A 16,271-nucleotide genomic window follows, 5' to 3' on the forward strand; every position below is an offset into this window, starting at 1 on the left:
AAATAAAATGGAAGCTTGTCTTTTGCGTAGGAGCTATTGTTAAGATAGAAAAAGGCCTGCCACGTGACAGCACTTGTCAGGAAATTTATCTTCTAGATACATGAAGCAAATATTTTATGGTGTTCCCATGTTTTCTTATTTTTAGGGATTCCTGTGGCTGATATCAAATCACACAGAAACTTAATCCAAGATACTTCAAAGACCTGCATTTTTCACTATATGTTTCAAGGCACATTAGTTCCATAAAAGTCTCTTTAAATATTATAACCCCAGTAATACATCCCTTTCACTAATGACAGTTTATTGGAGGTGGTCACACCAGTCACATAGCTCATCTCTCCACTGCAGCGTGCCTGCGAACCATGCGAGGAGAATACAATTGCACCTAATAATCTATCTTTCCCTAAGATGTCATCAAGCACCAAATCCTTGTTTCTTCTTTTTTTCTCAGTCACTGCAAGAAGCCCAAGTTTCAAAGACCATTCTCCACCCCCAAAACCATTATTCTTTATATATATATATTGTGTGTATATATATATATATATATATATATATATATATATATATATATATATATATATTCCAGAGAGGAAGGGGGGCAGAGAGAGATAGAGATGGAAACTTTAATGATGAGAGAGAATCACTGATTAGCTGCCTCCTGCACGGCCCCCTCTGGGGATTGAGCCAGCAACCCAGGCATATGCTCTAACCGGAATTAAACTGGGAGCAGAATCAAACTGGGTCATAGGTCAACGCTCAACCACTGAGCCAAGCTGGCTGGGCAAAACCCTTATTCTTAATACTCAGTGTGGCTATGCATATTCTGTGATGAGTCTCAGTCTCCCTTTGTCCCTCCCAGCTTTGTCACTGTACCTCCAGGAACTCCTGGTTTGTGTAAAACTAGGAGGCACTAGGTTTTTACTGTGGTAACAAATCAATCACACCCCACCCCAGAGCACCATCAGCCCTTACAAACCAAAGGCTCATTTCTCACACTTTCTGTTCAGTATTGGCTGGCAGGGAGTCTGCCCTTCGTAGTCACCCAGAAAGGAAGCTGACAAAGGCTCTACAATATTTTATTAAAAACATCTGGAAATGAAGCCTCCAGGGTGGCCTCAGCAGAGTAGGGATGAAACGGGAGAACTGCACACGGGCTTTCCACTGCATCCTCCCAGTACTAGCATGTGTCATTTCTCAAGTGTTCTTGCCAGAAATATGCATAAGTCCTTGCCTAATTATAATGGAGATGACAAGTCCTGTCTTCCACGTGGCTAAAAAGGGCAGGTAATGACCAGTAAAGTGAGTGTCAATCTATCATTAAAAAAAAATACCTTATCTTCAATATTTAAAGAGAAACTTTACAGGAAGTTTCTCTGTAACTTTCTATTCTAAAAATATCTGGCTTTTACGAAGGACACTATTTCCCTTGCATCCCTTAGACAATGGCTCTTCTTTCTCCTACACGCCATGTACTCCTGGCCTTGTAAGCAAGATAGTGTATCCTTTATTCACTGTTCTTCTTCCAGAATATGGTTCTCCCTTGCTTTTCTCACTCTCCCCACAACCTGTTTCTTTAAAATATATACCATATGACTTCACTAACTGATACCCTTACTTGTTGCAGCCATCTGTCATCCTTCTTGTCACCTCCTCCCTGCTCTCTCCCTCTCCTGCCAATTAGTCAAAGCTTTCTCTACTTTGATTTACTGCATTTTTCTCCCTTATGGCTTCTTTCATCAATCTTGGAGACTTCAATATCTGCAAGGATAATTCATCCTGCACCTTGTTCTTGACCTTTTAATCCCAAAATGTTTTATTTTTTTTTCCCTCATCTCTGACACCTTGACCATACAGGCCTTTATCCTCAAGGACTTCCATTTCAGCATCTCAATTACTGCTCATAATTTTTGAGTGTTCCATTTCAATCCCTTGTTGTAGTAGGCTGAATTGTATTCCCCAATTCTTTTGTTGAAGTCTTAATTGCTAGTACCTCCTTGCCATTAAGTGGGAACCTAATACAATATTACTGGTGCTCCCATGATAAGAGGAAATTAGGACATGGGTATTCACAGAGGAAATGCCAGATGAACACAGGGAGAAGATGGCCATATATAAATCAAGGAGAGAGATCTTAGAATAAACCAACCCACCAGTACCTTGATCTTGGGCTTCCAGCCTCCAGAATTGTGTAGAAATAAAGTTCTGTTGTTTTAACCACCCAGTCTGTGGTGTTTGGTTATGGCAGCCCAACCTGACTAACACAGCCTTCTAATATCCTTGCTTTCATGTATGTTTATTCAGATCTGATTTTATTGTTCAACACTTTAATTATTCCCTTCTACACACCTTTATGTATCAGGCCCCTCATCAGTCTGTTATCTATTATATGTTACAAACCTTCCTGGAAAAACTTCCATCCTGGTTAGATCCCACTCTCTGCTTAAAGGAAAACAATACCCGTTCAGGACATGTGAGAGCATCTCACTCTTAACATTTCTCTAGTCATTCACTCTCCCCTCCTCTGAGAAGACTGCTTTAAACCCTCTTAGTCTTCATACTTCCATTCCCCTCTCCATTCTCAATGGCCTGCCTTTTGTTTCAGGGCCAAAAAAGAAGCAATCAGAAAATACCTCTTGATTTTTCCTCACTGACTCTACCAACTACTCTGTGTCTGTGCCCACAAACTCTGGTGTCTTGTCTGAGAACATGTATGAATCATTCCTGTATCTAACATGACAACAACTTCCTTATGCTCTGGATCACCTACTCAAGGAAATGGCACCTGCAGTTGTCCTCTCTCCTGCATCAGCTCCTTCCCCCCATCTCTGCAGGATTATTCCTGTCAATATACCCACCCACATACCCTAATACTTCATTACAATAGGCTTTTCTGTGCTGGGTTACAAAACCTGAAATCTTAGTGTTCACAACAGACTTCTTTCTTGCTTATGTAGTATCAAGTGGGTTACTGGGTGAGTCTTCAGAACAGCTCTTCCCCATGAGAGTGACAATGTGATTTGGGTTCCTCCCGCTTGTGAGGTCACCATCTCAACACATGGCTCCCAGTGTCTCCTGTGGCCAGGCAAAAGAGAGGGGAGGGTAGCAAATACATTGAATAATATTAATTTTTTTCTAGGAAAAGTTGTATTAGAATAAACATTTTAAAATCCAAGATATTTTAAAATTGACTCTTTGCTATTCACTATGTGGGGTTTCACTACCACTGATAAATAAAATAGGATGATGATCTTCTTTGGATCCCATGAACTACTAATGAATCATTCTCTTTCAGTGTGTGTGTGTGTGTGTGTGTGTGTGTGTGTGTGTGTTCTCCATAGAATGCATAGCAGAACACTTATTTTGGGAGAGGAAAGGTGGTTTTATCAATAAATATGCAACTGAGAGGTAGAGATTGTTTTTCTAGGTTAAGTTTTTGTTTTTTTTTTCTAATTCTACAGAATCTGGCATAAAAATAATCTGAATTCATTTAGGAAAGGAATCTGCTTTGTGTAAGGGCAATGGATTTATTTATGCATATGCACACCTGTTTGAAGTTTTTAATAGGTATTCATGTCATCCCAAACTAATTTTTGGTTTTAAGAATTCAGCTACAGCCCTTGGTGAATGGATCATTGGTTGGAGCATTATCTATACACCAAAAGGTTGTAGGTTCAATTCCCAGTCAGGGCACATACTTAGGGTTTGATCTCAAGTCCAGGCATGTATGGGAGACAACCAATTAATGTTTCTCTCTCACATCAATGTTTCTCTCTCTCTCTCTCCCTTTTTTCTCTAAAATTAATAAAAGATGTCCTTGGCTGAGGATTATAAAAAAGAATTCAACTGCTTATTTACAAATCTCTCCTTCAAAAGTAACTGAACTAACAAAGAATAATCCTATATAATAAAAGGCTAATATGCAAATAGAGTAAATGGCAGAAGAACCAGAACAACAAGACAAAACTGGTCACTATGATGTGTGCTGACCACCAAGGGGCATGTGTGAACATGGTGGGCATTGGCTGTGGCAGAATGGAGAAGCAGGTGAGTGGGGTGCCAGATCAAGGCGGGGCACTGTTTGCTGTCATGGGGTGAGCCTGTGGTGGTTACTGAAATTTCTTCGCTCCCACACGCCATGACCCCACCCAACACTTGCACCTGCTGCTGGCACCATTCCCACTTGCACCCACAGCCGGTCCCAATCATTCAGCCGTTGGGAGCAGTGGCTGCTGGCCCTGCTCACCCCTGAGGGCTTCTCCACCTCCCTCTGCTCCTGAGGAGTAATTGGGGTAGCAGCTATTGCTCACACCCACTGACGCACCAGCCCTGCTCGCACTTGTTGCTGGCACCAGCCCCAATCGCTCCAGGGCCAGAGCTGTCAGCACATGGGAGCAGAGGCAGTGGGATTGAGGCTGCTGGCAGACAGTGGACAGTGCTATGGCAAGAGGGGCTGGTCAGGGGTGCTGTGAATGAGTCAAGACCGGCCTCTGTGCCCACCTCAGCCTCACAGGCCACAGTTCCTTTCAAGGTGCATGAATTTGTGCACTGGACCCCTAGTATAATATATGTATAGTTGCCTTAGTTACTTAAAACTCTCCAAAGTTTAGTGGCTTAAGACACCACAGTTTATTTAGTTCATGATTCTGTGAATAACTGGTCTGGTCTCACTGGGCTTAGTCCTGTTGAGACACAATGTTGGCCCACATTTAAGGAGTGAGGAAATATAATCTAACTTTTCATGCAAGAGCCCCCTGTCACCTAGGCTGCAGACTGGCTGACAGGTGATGACTGAGCCAACTATCTCTCACTTTCTGGCAGCATAGCCCACGCTTGTTCACACAGCTGGTGGCAGTATCCCAAGAAAGAGAGTGGAAGAGTGCAAGGCCCTTTAACCCAAGGCCTCGAACAAACTAGTACATTCTCAGTTCTGCCACATTCTGTTGGCCAGACAAGCACAATGTTGGCCCACATTTAAGGAGTGAGGAAATATAATCTAACTTTTCATGCAAGAGCTGCCAAGTCAAATGCAAGCAGATGTACTAGAAAAAGGAAGAGAAACTACTTATGAGCACCTAGCAATCTACCACATAAAAAAAAACAAACATCTGATAAATGAACCCTGAGATATTTGAAGTTTGTTTCTTCACCTAGTATTAGCCAGGGAAGAAAGCAAAAGTCAGAAGTGTGTTCTGGAAAGCAGGTCTTTCTAAATACTTTTTTTTTTTAAACTTGTCCATCTCTGCTATCACTAATAAATATAGAGGTTTGAGAAAATAGTAGTTTTTTTTAAAACTGAAAGCTTCAATTTCTAAGCTCATTTATTTTCCAGTGGAAATAGTTTTTCTGTAAGAGGAAGTGCGTTGATTGCATTGAGAAGGACCAGCATCTTGTCCCCATGGTAACAGCATCTTAAATTCTCCAAGTGTTCACCACCTGGTGTTTTGAGGCCCAGTAGCCATACAGTACTATGTTGTATAATGGAAGAGAAAGATTCTACATGCACCACATGTATCACAGGTACAGTTTGGTATCAGATCAGAATGATGGTTTATGAAATAATGTGATTCAATTGCCAATAAAGCAACAACAACAATAATAATATATTTTTTTCTTGTAGAAGATACTTGGATAATTCTGCTATATTGGAAAAATACTTCTTTCAACAATTTATGGATAGACTAGTATATATTAATGATTTCAAGTGTATCCCAGGATCAGGTTTTCGTGCATATGTGCAAATATCCAGCAATTACATACACACATGCACACACACAATTCTTGAACTCTGAATTTAAACAAAAGTGATAGCACCTGTAATAGGACTGTTATTAGTTACTGGAACATTTGAAATGATTACTGTTGACTTACCATAACCTTTTAAAGAAGATGTTTATGACATAGGATGTCTAAATCACAAGATATTTGTGTGGGTGGTTGCAGTTTCATGGGGATTATTCTCTCTCCCAAATGCTTGTTGTTGAGGCTTTAAAAACAAGAATTTAGATTCAAATCAAGCAACCTCTCCATGCAGTGATTTGGGGCATGCAAATGACAGACATTCTACCTGTCTGAATCCGTGACTCCTGTTAAGCTGCAGAGGAACCATGAGAGAACAAACCTTTGCTCACTGTGGTAGCTGAATGGCTGCCTTGCAGCTGAAACTGTAAATCAATTTTCTATTGTAAAAACCATAGTAATAGGATTCAGGAAAGGTGTGGGGGATGTTTATGAATGAGTCACGAAGCAGGATTAGAGCATTCTTCATGTTAGAAACAGGAAACTCCTGGGTTGCTTGGAAAGGCAGACATGAGTTTTGAACTAAAAGACAGGTTTTCCTGGCCCAGGGATTTGGCACGAAGCAGCAAGTTTCCCGGAATGATGTCATCTACCTGGAGGGAATACAGAAAGTATGGGCTCTAGATCCTGGCACTGACCACAAACAGTAGGCTATGACTTGTCCTTCACTGCGGGATGATGAAAGAAAAGTAGGCAGCATGCTTTGAAAACTGTAAAGCAATGTACAGAGCGCTCTCCTCTTACCTGGTGGCCTGCAGAGGGAGGAGGGAGGTAAAAGAGGGTATGCAGAGGGTTAAAAATAAAACCCTGTTATGTGTACCTTCCTTTCTCAAGCTGCAGGAAAGCTGGCTCTCCTAAAGCTTGGAGACCTTGGGCCTGAACAAGGGAATATTGAGTGGGAGAAAGAAACAGGGATCTAGGCCCCTCACAGGGTGCCTCCCAGGTCACTTGGCAATGGGATGGTTATTTGAGGCAAAAGAATTTATGCTCAGTAAAGATTTTCTTTGCTGGTGTTTGGATTCCTTGGAATCCCTGGGATTCTCATTTCTATCCAGCCTATGCAGTCTTATATGAGTTTCTAGCTTCCATATGCCATTTATTCCTCATGACTACTGGTATTCTAGGATGAATATATTTCTGGGTCACCCATTCATATATAAAATTCCAAAATCCAGAAAGCTCTAAATTGGAAAGTTCTTTTAAACTGCTATAAAATGATTAAGAATTTTATACTCACTCATTCAGTTTATTATTGGAACTTTTATTTTTTTATTTTTTTTTTATTTTTTATGAAGGAATCATATGTTTGCTTACTAAGTGCTGTCCCCAACAGCATGGATGTTATATAAAATCCAGTTTATGTACTACATTGCTCTACATAATAAAATAATTCTAAAATCCACTTCCAATGATAGCATGTAAGAGACTGTGGACATGCATTATTTCCAGATTAAGGGTTGAAGCTGAGTTTCAATGAGGTTATGTGTCCACTTTCAAGTTACATAACCAGGAAATGATGGATTTCCGTTTAATTTAAAATCACATGTGTCAAACACAAGGCCCGCGGGCCAAATCCGTCCCGCCAGGCCATGCAATGTGGCCCGCACCGCGCTGTCATCACTGCACTCCGCTGCGTTTCCATCACAGTGACAGTTTATGATTGTTCAGTAAACCATTCGGCCCGCGATTTAGGCTGGATTTTAGATTTTGGCCCCTTCTCTGATTGAGTTCGACACCCCTATGTCAGAGTATGGTGGTTTCTTTTACAGCCATTCTCAATGAGTTTTTGTTTGGGACCAGGGAATTATATTCCTGCACTACTTTAAAAAGAAAAATGAAAAGTCTTTGAGAGCTGCAGCCACAGGTTGGCACTTGTCACCAATCTAGCACTCACTCTGTAGAAGACAGGGAGAAATCCCCTGTTGTTCTTTTAGATTGCAGAGCCCACTCATTCTGCACGCCTTCTTTTAACATTAGTCCCCGGCTCACGTACTAGCTTCCTGTCCTCTCAATCTTAATTTCTTCTTAGCAAAACACACTATGCACTACTGTGAGGACAGAGCAAGCTCCAAACACAATTCCAGGGCCCTCAGTAGGTGAAAGTCTGAACCTCATAACAATTGCCATGCTTTCCAGACCTCTTTTCTTCATCTTAGTTTGTTTTTATGTTCGTTTGTTTTTTCTTTCACACACTTGGTAGGAATGTTGTCTGATGCCGTCTCCACTTTTGGAGCACTTGCTTTTTAAAGACCTAACTCTTATTTTTCTCCCAATCATATGCCTAATCTTTGTAGATCAGGTGATTTCATTGATTTAGTAGTGCATAGTCAGGATTTCATGCATAATTACAGATGTATTTATTTCAGAAATGGAACAGTGTGTAAGGCAGAACTCATCTGTCATTGCTCAGGCTGCTGAAACAACATACCCGACCGAGTAGTTTAGACAACAGACACAGTCTGGTAGCTGGGAAGACCAATATCAAGGTGCGGACAGACTTAGTTCTTGGTGAGAGTCATCTTCCTGGCCTGCATTATTCCCATGGCTGCTTTCTTACTGTGCTCATGTGGTGCAGAGAGAGAATGCTGTGGTCTCTCCCTCTTAGGATAAGGGCACTAATCCTATTATAGGGATCCCACCTTCATGAACTCCCCCAAATCTAATTACAGTGGTGCCTCGCATAAAGAACGCCTCGCACAGCGAACGCTGCACACAACGAACTTCATTTCATGATTCATACAACGAACTTCGTTTCACACAACGAAGTCGTCCGAGCTTCCACGATCGCTTTGCCCGAGCTTCCACGATCGCTGCCGATGTATTGCATCCTTCCGCGCAGGCACTGCAGGCAGTCGTTAGTCACTGCGCTTAACTTAAGCACGTATCGCGGCAATCGTTCTTCATTACGAATTAAATCACGCACGTATCACGGCAGTCGTCCTTTTAAGTTAAACTCAATATTTTTTTATATCATGGCTTCTAAAAAAAGCAGGAAGGTGATTTCAGGTTTTTCATGAAACCATCGGCCAAAAAGCAGAAAATGGATGAAGATGTGCAAGATTTGGTAGACTCTACTTAGTCTGTCTTAAAATTAAAAAAATGTGTTTTTTTTTTTAAAAATTATGTTTTTAGATGTATCTAAATAAAAATAATAACAAAAAATTTATCTTTTTTATGTCATCTTAGCATATTTTATGCTACAGAACAAATTATTTTTTTTAACATGTATTGTTATGGGAAAACGCGTTTCACATAACGAACTTTTCGCATAACAGACTTGCTCCTGGAACGAATTAAGTTCGTTGTGTGAGGCACCACTGTACTTCCAATGGCCTCACATCCAAATACCATTATGTTTGGGCTTAGAGCTTCAACATGCAGATTTGGGAATACAAATCAGTCCACAACATTATCAATTTAATGTAATCACATTTTTTAAGTATTTAAATGTGCTATATGAATACATACCTAGTACTGGATTGGAGATTTTAAAAAGTTAAGTTCTGCTTCCTGCTTTGCTATTGGAAACACACACACACACACACACACACACACACACACACACACACCTTAATCTTTGGACTTTCATTTTATAATATATTAAAGAATGAGATAGAACTGAAAGATCTCTATGTAGTACCCCAGTTTAAGTAATTTTGTCAAGAGAACAGTGTGTCTGGCACATGTATATCAGAACAACACAGAGTTAATAATATCTCTAAAGCACTTTTTTGTAACTTCATTTTTTCTTACTAATTAATGATTTAGCCATCTTTTCTGGGTTTTTACAAGTAAACATTTTCCTAGTCCCACAGATTTTGGAGCCATTTTTTAAACTTCTGTTCATTGGATATTTTTATCATAGACAATAATTGTCTTTTTATCTGTTTTTGCATTTTTAATGCTCTAATTCTTTTTTTTTTTTTTTTTTTTTTTTTTTTTTTTTTTTTAAGGATTTCTGACTTTGTTCCTTTGGGGGAGAAATTGATAGAGATTATACTGTGGTTAAAGCAGTTAGAAACAAATGTGATGAAAATCCTATTATTTTTTTAGAATACAATTTCTGTAAAATCTGTAGTTTAAAATTAGACATTAACATGGTTCCCCTTTTAAAACTAAAGTATGATTTTAAAAATTCTTTCAGAGTGGGAAAAAAAATCGAGCAGATATTATTTTCCCCAAAAAACACCATTTTCACATGGCCCTGAATATGTGATTTCAAAATGTATACAGAAATAAAACTGTCCTCTAGGTTGGGTGTGACTTTGTCCTTTGTCTTTCTGTTACACTAGCCTGCAGTCCTTTGCTTTAGCTTGGCCCACTCTCAAAGGTGCGATCGTGTGGCATCCGGGAGACCGTCAGCTCTCCTCCTCACAGATGCTCTGGGCGAGCATTAGGCCCCCAGACTCCTTTGACAAGGCCACGTTCCCGCGTCCAGAGCTCTGAAGAGACTGCTGACCCCAGTTCAGATGACAAGATGTGCTGAGTCTCTGGGACAGCCGTGGCAGGACGCTACTAATAACAACCCTGCTGCCGAGGAAGGAAACAGATGTGAGGGCGAGATTCAGGTGACAACCTGGGCATCACAGAGAAACAGGATGTGATGGACGAGGGAGGAAAGGAAGCAGGCGTTTGGCAGTATGTGCAGAGGCAAGACCTGAGAGTAGGCAGTGGGGGTTGTGTCTTCCAAAGATTTCTGACCTTCTGCCTGCCAACTTGGAATTAGATTTCTTGGTGGAGGGGGGAAGGGGTGGGAAGGGGTGGAAAAAGCAGATGCCAAGAGAGATTATTGGCTTGGCGACCAGACAAAAGGATGCTGTGGCTGGCACCTGAGGGAGAGAGGGACAGAGTGGTGCAGGCTGGAAGTCTAACAGCAAAGGCTGCGCGCCAGGTTGGAGCTTCCAGAGAGTGCCCTGAGATGCTGGCCTCTTCTGTCCACAGGAGCAAGTAGTCTGAAATGAAAGAAGAAAAATGACATTTAATATCTTGGAATAGATTTTAAGGTTGGCATTCAGTAGCATACTGAGCTACCTTTCTCTTATTCGAGAAGCATAACCCCTTGTAATTACTACTACTTAAAAAAAAAAAAAAATCCAACAATATTGCCTAATTTCCAAGACCAAGATGGCACTGTTTACCTCCTGGCTTCCCCATCCCCCGCAGTGAATACTAAATGAGCTTTCCAAGTCCCAAATGTTGACCTAGAGCAATACCACCTGCTGGGAGGCCAGGCTCCCTGATTCTGTTAGAACACAGTTTTGTTGTCACATCAATCAGGAAACTTTAACTGTAGCAGCTTCCTTCCAGAGTTTTGCTCTCAGCTTTCACACAGAGCATTTCTCCTGTTTCTCTGTCCTTATCACCGCGCGCCACTAGATGTTGCTGTTACTCCTGCTTTGTGTGAGGCACGGGGAGCAATCAGCCCGCCCTGTGCATGCTGGGAAACAGTTTTCACAGGGGGAGGATGGGCTGTCTGTGCAGATTTAAGTGTAAAGACCTCTTTACCTGGCATTTTCGTTGAAAAACAGACACTCCATACGTTGTTATTTGGTTGCTGTTTCCTTTTTCCATTTTTTTTTAAAGGGAGAGATTGAATTAAAAGCACTCCTCCCACCAATGTACCTTCCCCTTTATCCTTACTAAGTCTTACTTCTTTCTAATGTATTTTTCAGCTCAATAATATAAAGATTGTTTATTAGCAAATTAGGAAAATCACTCTATGATGGCTCTTCAGAATCTATATGTGGACTCCAAATGTTTCTCTTCTAATTTATTCCAAATCTTAGAGACTTCAAAGGGAATATCTAATTTCCTTAGAAAAAGTGATATAATCCTAATTGCACTGAGGAAAAGATCCTATGAGGGCACAGCAAGTCATAGTTAAGAATTCCATTTTTGTGACTACACTCGGATACATCCTTAAACCCAAGGGACAGAGTTGTCATGAGTTTCAGGCTGTTGAAGGGTGGTGTTAGACACACAAACTGTTTTCCTGTTAAATTTCCTTTTATTGTATAAAGTATTGAATGCAAGTGTGTTGTTTAAGTTGTGATTATTCGATTAATATATACCTGATCATTATTTGATCATGAAATTAAATAGGATAGCTAAATACCAATGCACTTATAAAATTGCTTTTTAAAAACAGATTATGAATAGTATTGTTCAGTGAACACTGAGTTTTCCATGTCCCAAATGTTGACCCAGAGCAATACCATCTGCTGAGAGACAGGATTCACTGATTCTGTTAGAACACAGTTTTGTTGCTACATCAACCAGGAAACTTTAAATGTAGCAGCATCCTTTCAGAGTTTTGCTCTCAGCTTTTGCCAAGCAAACATTATTTCATTATAGTAAATGACAGCCAGTAATAAGGAGATAACATTAAAGTAAAAAAAGAGAAAAACCTTATAAAATATATACCTTTAAAAGCAAATGAAGGCTATACTTGATTTGGTAGTACAAAAATGAATCAAGTTGTTCTTTTTCAAACGTCATCTCTCGCCATTTAATATTGTGTCTTTAATTGTTGACTGCCCCAAACAGTAACTAAGAAAATTGACCCCTGAACTGGGATTCCACCACTCTTTAGCTGTGATGTTTTCTCTTTAGCTGTGATGCTTTAGGGTTTATAGATCACTCTGCACTGCAGTTTCACAACCTGGAGCTGACTCTCAGCTGCGGACCAAATGCCAGCCCGGATTCAGGTTGGGAAAATAGTTCCTAAGTTGAAGTTGCAATGGACATATTTGATGTCACTTTAAGAATAATTAAGGTCTTAGTCTCTCTTCTCCTGTTCCTGCTCCATCTGCTTCTCCTGCTCTCGCCCCTCCTGTTCCTGCTCATCCTCCTCCTGCTGCTCCTCCTCTTCTTCTATTCTACTGACTTCTCTCTTCCTTTCCCCCGACTTCTTTTACTTCTATTTTCCCTTCTCTTCCTTTCTTTCCCCTCTTGCCTCTCTTTGTTTTCCATATGGGAGATGCTGCTATTTTTTGTAGAATTATATTAGAAAGAGAATCATGATCATATCCATGTTAGTCTCCTATGGCTTCTGTAACAAACTACTGCAAACCTGGTAGCTCAAACAACATGTACTTGTTCTCCCACAGACCTGCAGGTCAGAAGTCTGGGCTGAAATGAAGGTTCTTAATTTAGGGCTGTGCTCCCTCCAGAAGCTCTAGGAGAATGTTTCCATGCCATTTCTCCTGGTTTTAGAGCTGTGTTCCTCGCATTCTTTGGCTCAAGGACCTCCTTCAAAGCCAGAAGTGTGGCATCTTCAAATCTCTCTGTGCTAAATCTCTCTTTGCTTCTTTCTTGGCACTATTCTGGTCACATTTAGGGCTCATCAGATAGCCCATATTAATATCCCTATCTAAAGACTCTTGTATCTGCAAAGTCCCTTTTTCCATGTAGGGTAACATTATAAGTTCCAGAGATTATGACTTTTATACACTACTTGGGGGCTGTTATTCAGTCAACCACATTTTACTAGCTGTGTCTTTGACAATTTATTTATCACATTTCTTGCCTAAGAGTGTTACTGTGAGGATTTAAAGAGAAAATGCTTGTAAAGTACTTAGCAGAATGCCTGGCAGAAACTATATCCATTTTAAGTTAAAATAATTTAAGTGCTAATAAATACTATTCCTATTATTAAAAATAATTATCTTAAAGGTCATCGTTTTTAACCGTTATGGTACTTCAATCTAGCTTCTGTCCTCTACTAAAAATTTACTACTCCACTAAAACATTTATTTCAAGATCACCCACTGGTCTCCAGCTGGTAAGGTTCAAAGACCAATTCTTGGGCTTCATGTAAATAACATGTAATACAGCTGACCACTTACTTTACTTAGAAATACTCTCTTTACTTGGCTTCTGCCATGTCAAAATTTTTGGTTTTCTTCTTTCTTGACTAGATATAAAAAAGTATAAGTGGTAAATTGGCAGGTTTGTCAGAAATGTCTCTCCAGGGGGACATTTATTCTCAAGGGAATTTAATTTTGATCTATTAATGAAGACATTGTTTGAGTAAAGGAACCTATGATCTGTTTCTTTTTTTCCCCACATGTGAAATAGGTCTTTAAGTTTAATCTTATAAGTGGCCAAACAGGTTCAAAGATTAGTCTTTTTGGTTCACACAGTGTAGTCAAACTGCTATTTATGACCTGATTCTAAAATAGTATTAGTGGTCATGATTCAAAGAGCTGATGATTCCTGAAACAATTATTTCTAAGATAATTTTTTAATTATAACTCATACAGAAGAAATGTTTATAAGTTTATAAGTAAATGACTTAAAAATTCATGCAGAAAAATAAGAATTTTTCCTGCAAATGAGAGAATTAGAAACTATGCTAATCTACTACATGTAATTTAAAATGAAAATAAATGATAATTCATGTTTAAGTATAATAATGGTACTAAGGTTTGATACTTAAATTATTCTCAAAGCTGTTCAATGATTACTACCAAACTCTTCTGTTTATGCTTCTGGCTGGGAACTAAAGAATGGACTGAGGTTTAAAGTGACTGGAAATTCTTCACATGTTTTTTTTCGAACACCTGCAGAGGGTAAACTCATTTTCTCTAGAGTTCAAAGATAAGAGAATAGGTCTCTGATTTGCAATCAGAATCGATCTGCTGCTCTACCAGCCACAGCCCAAATATTGCCATAAATCTTTGATGGAGGATTCCCAGAAGGAAGTTGCAAAGGGGAGTTGTTGCCTTCTTGATGTTTTGGAAAGAGCCAGGGATGTGAACTTTCACATTGGCTGAAAGTATTCCTGCATATGTGTCACATTCTTTGTGGTGAATTTAGTTTCTTCTTCTTTGCCAGCTATTTTTCTTATTGCCCTTGACGGGTCTAGGGGCTTCACATGTGTAATTTCAAAAGACTCTAATAAGAGGTCATCCAACCCAATGAGGGTAAGGGTGCCTCCACCTGAAACCTGAGAATAAAGGCTTTTGTCAGAGCGCTAATATCCTTTCTTGGGCTCTTTACAAGTTTTGATTTCTATATTCCTGGATTTCAAGTTAAAGCATATCTGAAGTTTCAAATGTTCTACAATAGGAATAAATATTTTCAAGCAGTTATTTCTTTTTTTAATTCCACACTAAATGATATATTTTTATGGATTGTTTTTAGAGAGAGGAAGATATACAGATAGGGGAAAGAGAGAGAGAGAGAGAGAGAGAGAGAGAGAGAGAGAGAGAGAGAGAGAGAGAGAGAGAGAATGAATATGAAGGAGAATGAGGGAGAAACATTTATTGGTTGCCTTCAGTACATGCCCCAACTGGGGATCGGACCTGCAACCTAGGGTATGTGCCCTGATGGGGAATCAAACCCCAAACCCTTAGGTATATGGAGGATGCTCTAACTAAATGAGTCACCTGTCACAACCAACTAGTTGTCTTTTAATGGTGTATATCAGGAACAAGGACTGGAATTTTCCTTGTTTCTTCTTTCCCATCCAGGAACCCATGCCTTGAGAGGGGCGGGAAGACAGACCCCTTTGAGTGAGTCCTCCTCTGAGTACATGCAGCCCACATCTGCCCTCCTTCACTTAGACAGAACTTCACCCTGCCCTTTCTTTGACCTCTGACTCTCCTTGTGGGTGACCTGGGTGAAACCATCCTCAGCCCCAGCACTCTGTGCTTCTACTTTAGTTTCCATCCCCAAGAATCTCCAACACCCATGACCTGTTTTTTTACATTTCTCTCTCAACATAATTCCTATTAAACACACGTTGGAGTTCTGGGGTGGATGTGGATGTGTTTAGCAAAGAGGAGATTTGAAGAATACTAAGTGAAAATCTATTGGACTCCAGTCAGTGTAGGATATTGGGGTCAAGCAACCCTACATTGAGATCTCTTCATAGAGGATCCAACCCTATTAATGCAACCAGGGTAGCCCTGAATAAACTCATCAGTGATGGTAGTCATTCATGAATCCATGTGAAACACCTCCCAGAAATTCCCGAGAGATTGTGGAGGGAACTGAAGGATAAAAGCTGACATGCTATTACTGTTGTCAGTGACATTTTCCAAATAAATTTACTTAGGGGTTTAAAGAAATAGCGACTTTTCAAAACTCAACAATCCATATTCTTCCCAAAGGCAAAACATGTAATTACAATAGTTGTCAGATAAACTCAGTCACCTTCATGCTTCCTTTATGGTTTTATATACTCACTGAGTTAATTCCAACTTTTCCTCCTCTTTTTCCTGCTTTCTCCTCAAAGAAGTATCAATGTTCTGGAGTCAGAAGGAGGCATTAGATCCAAGCTGTCCTTTCTCTCATCCAGGCATCCACAAACTGGGGTGTCACTCGTCCTGTCTTTGGCCTTTGGCTGTCGCTCACCGCTGCCATTATTGGTGTCAGTGTTATCATCTGGTGGCTGGCTGCAGAGTTCTCTGCTGCAGGGGGGAGCCTTGTCACAATGTAGATACTTCACATCTCCCTTTCAGCTGCTC

General features: G+C 40.1%; 1 pseudogene; it reads right to left on the reverse strand.

The window, feature by feature from the left end:
- Nucleotides 1-14,424: 14,424 nt before the first annotated feature.
- On the reverse strand, nt 14,425-15,471 carry LOC118724937 (annotated as a pseudogene).
- Between the last annotated feature and the right edge of the window lie 800 nt (nt 15,472-16,271).

The sequence above is a fragment of the Pipistrellus kuhlii genome, unplaced genomic scaffold (assembly GCF_014108245.1).
Source record: "Pipistrellus kuhlii isolate mPipKuh1 unplaced genomic scaffold, mPipKuh1.p scaffold_m20_p_2, whole genome shotgun sequence".
Lineage (NCBI taxonomy): Eukaryota > Metazoa > Chordata > Mammalia > Chiroptera > Vespertilionidae > Pipistrellus > Pipistrellus kuhlii.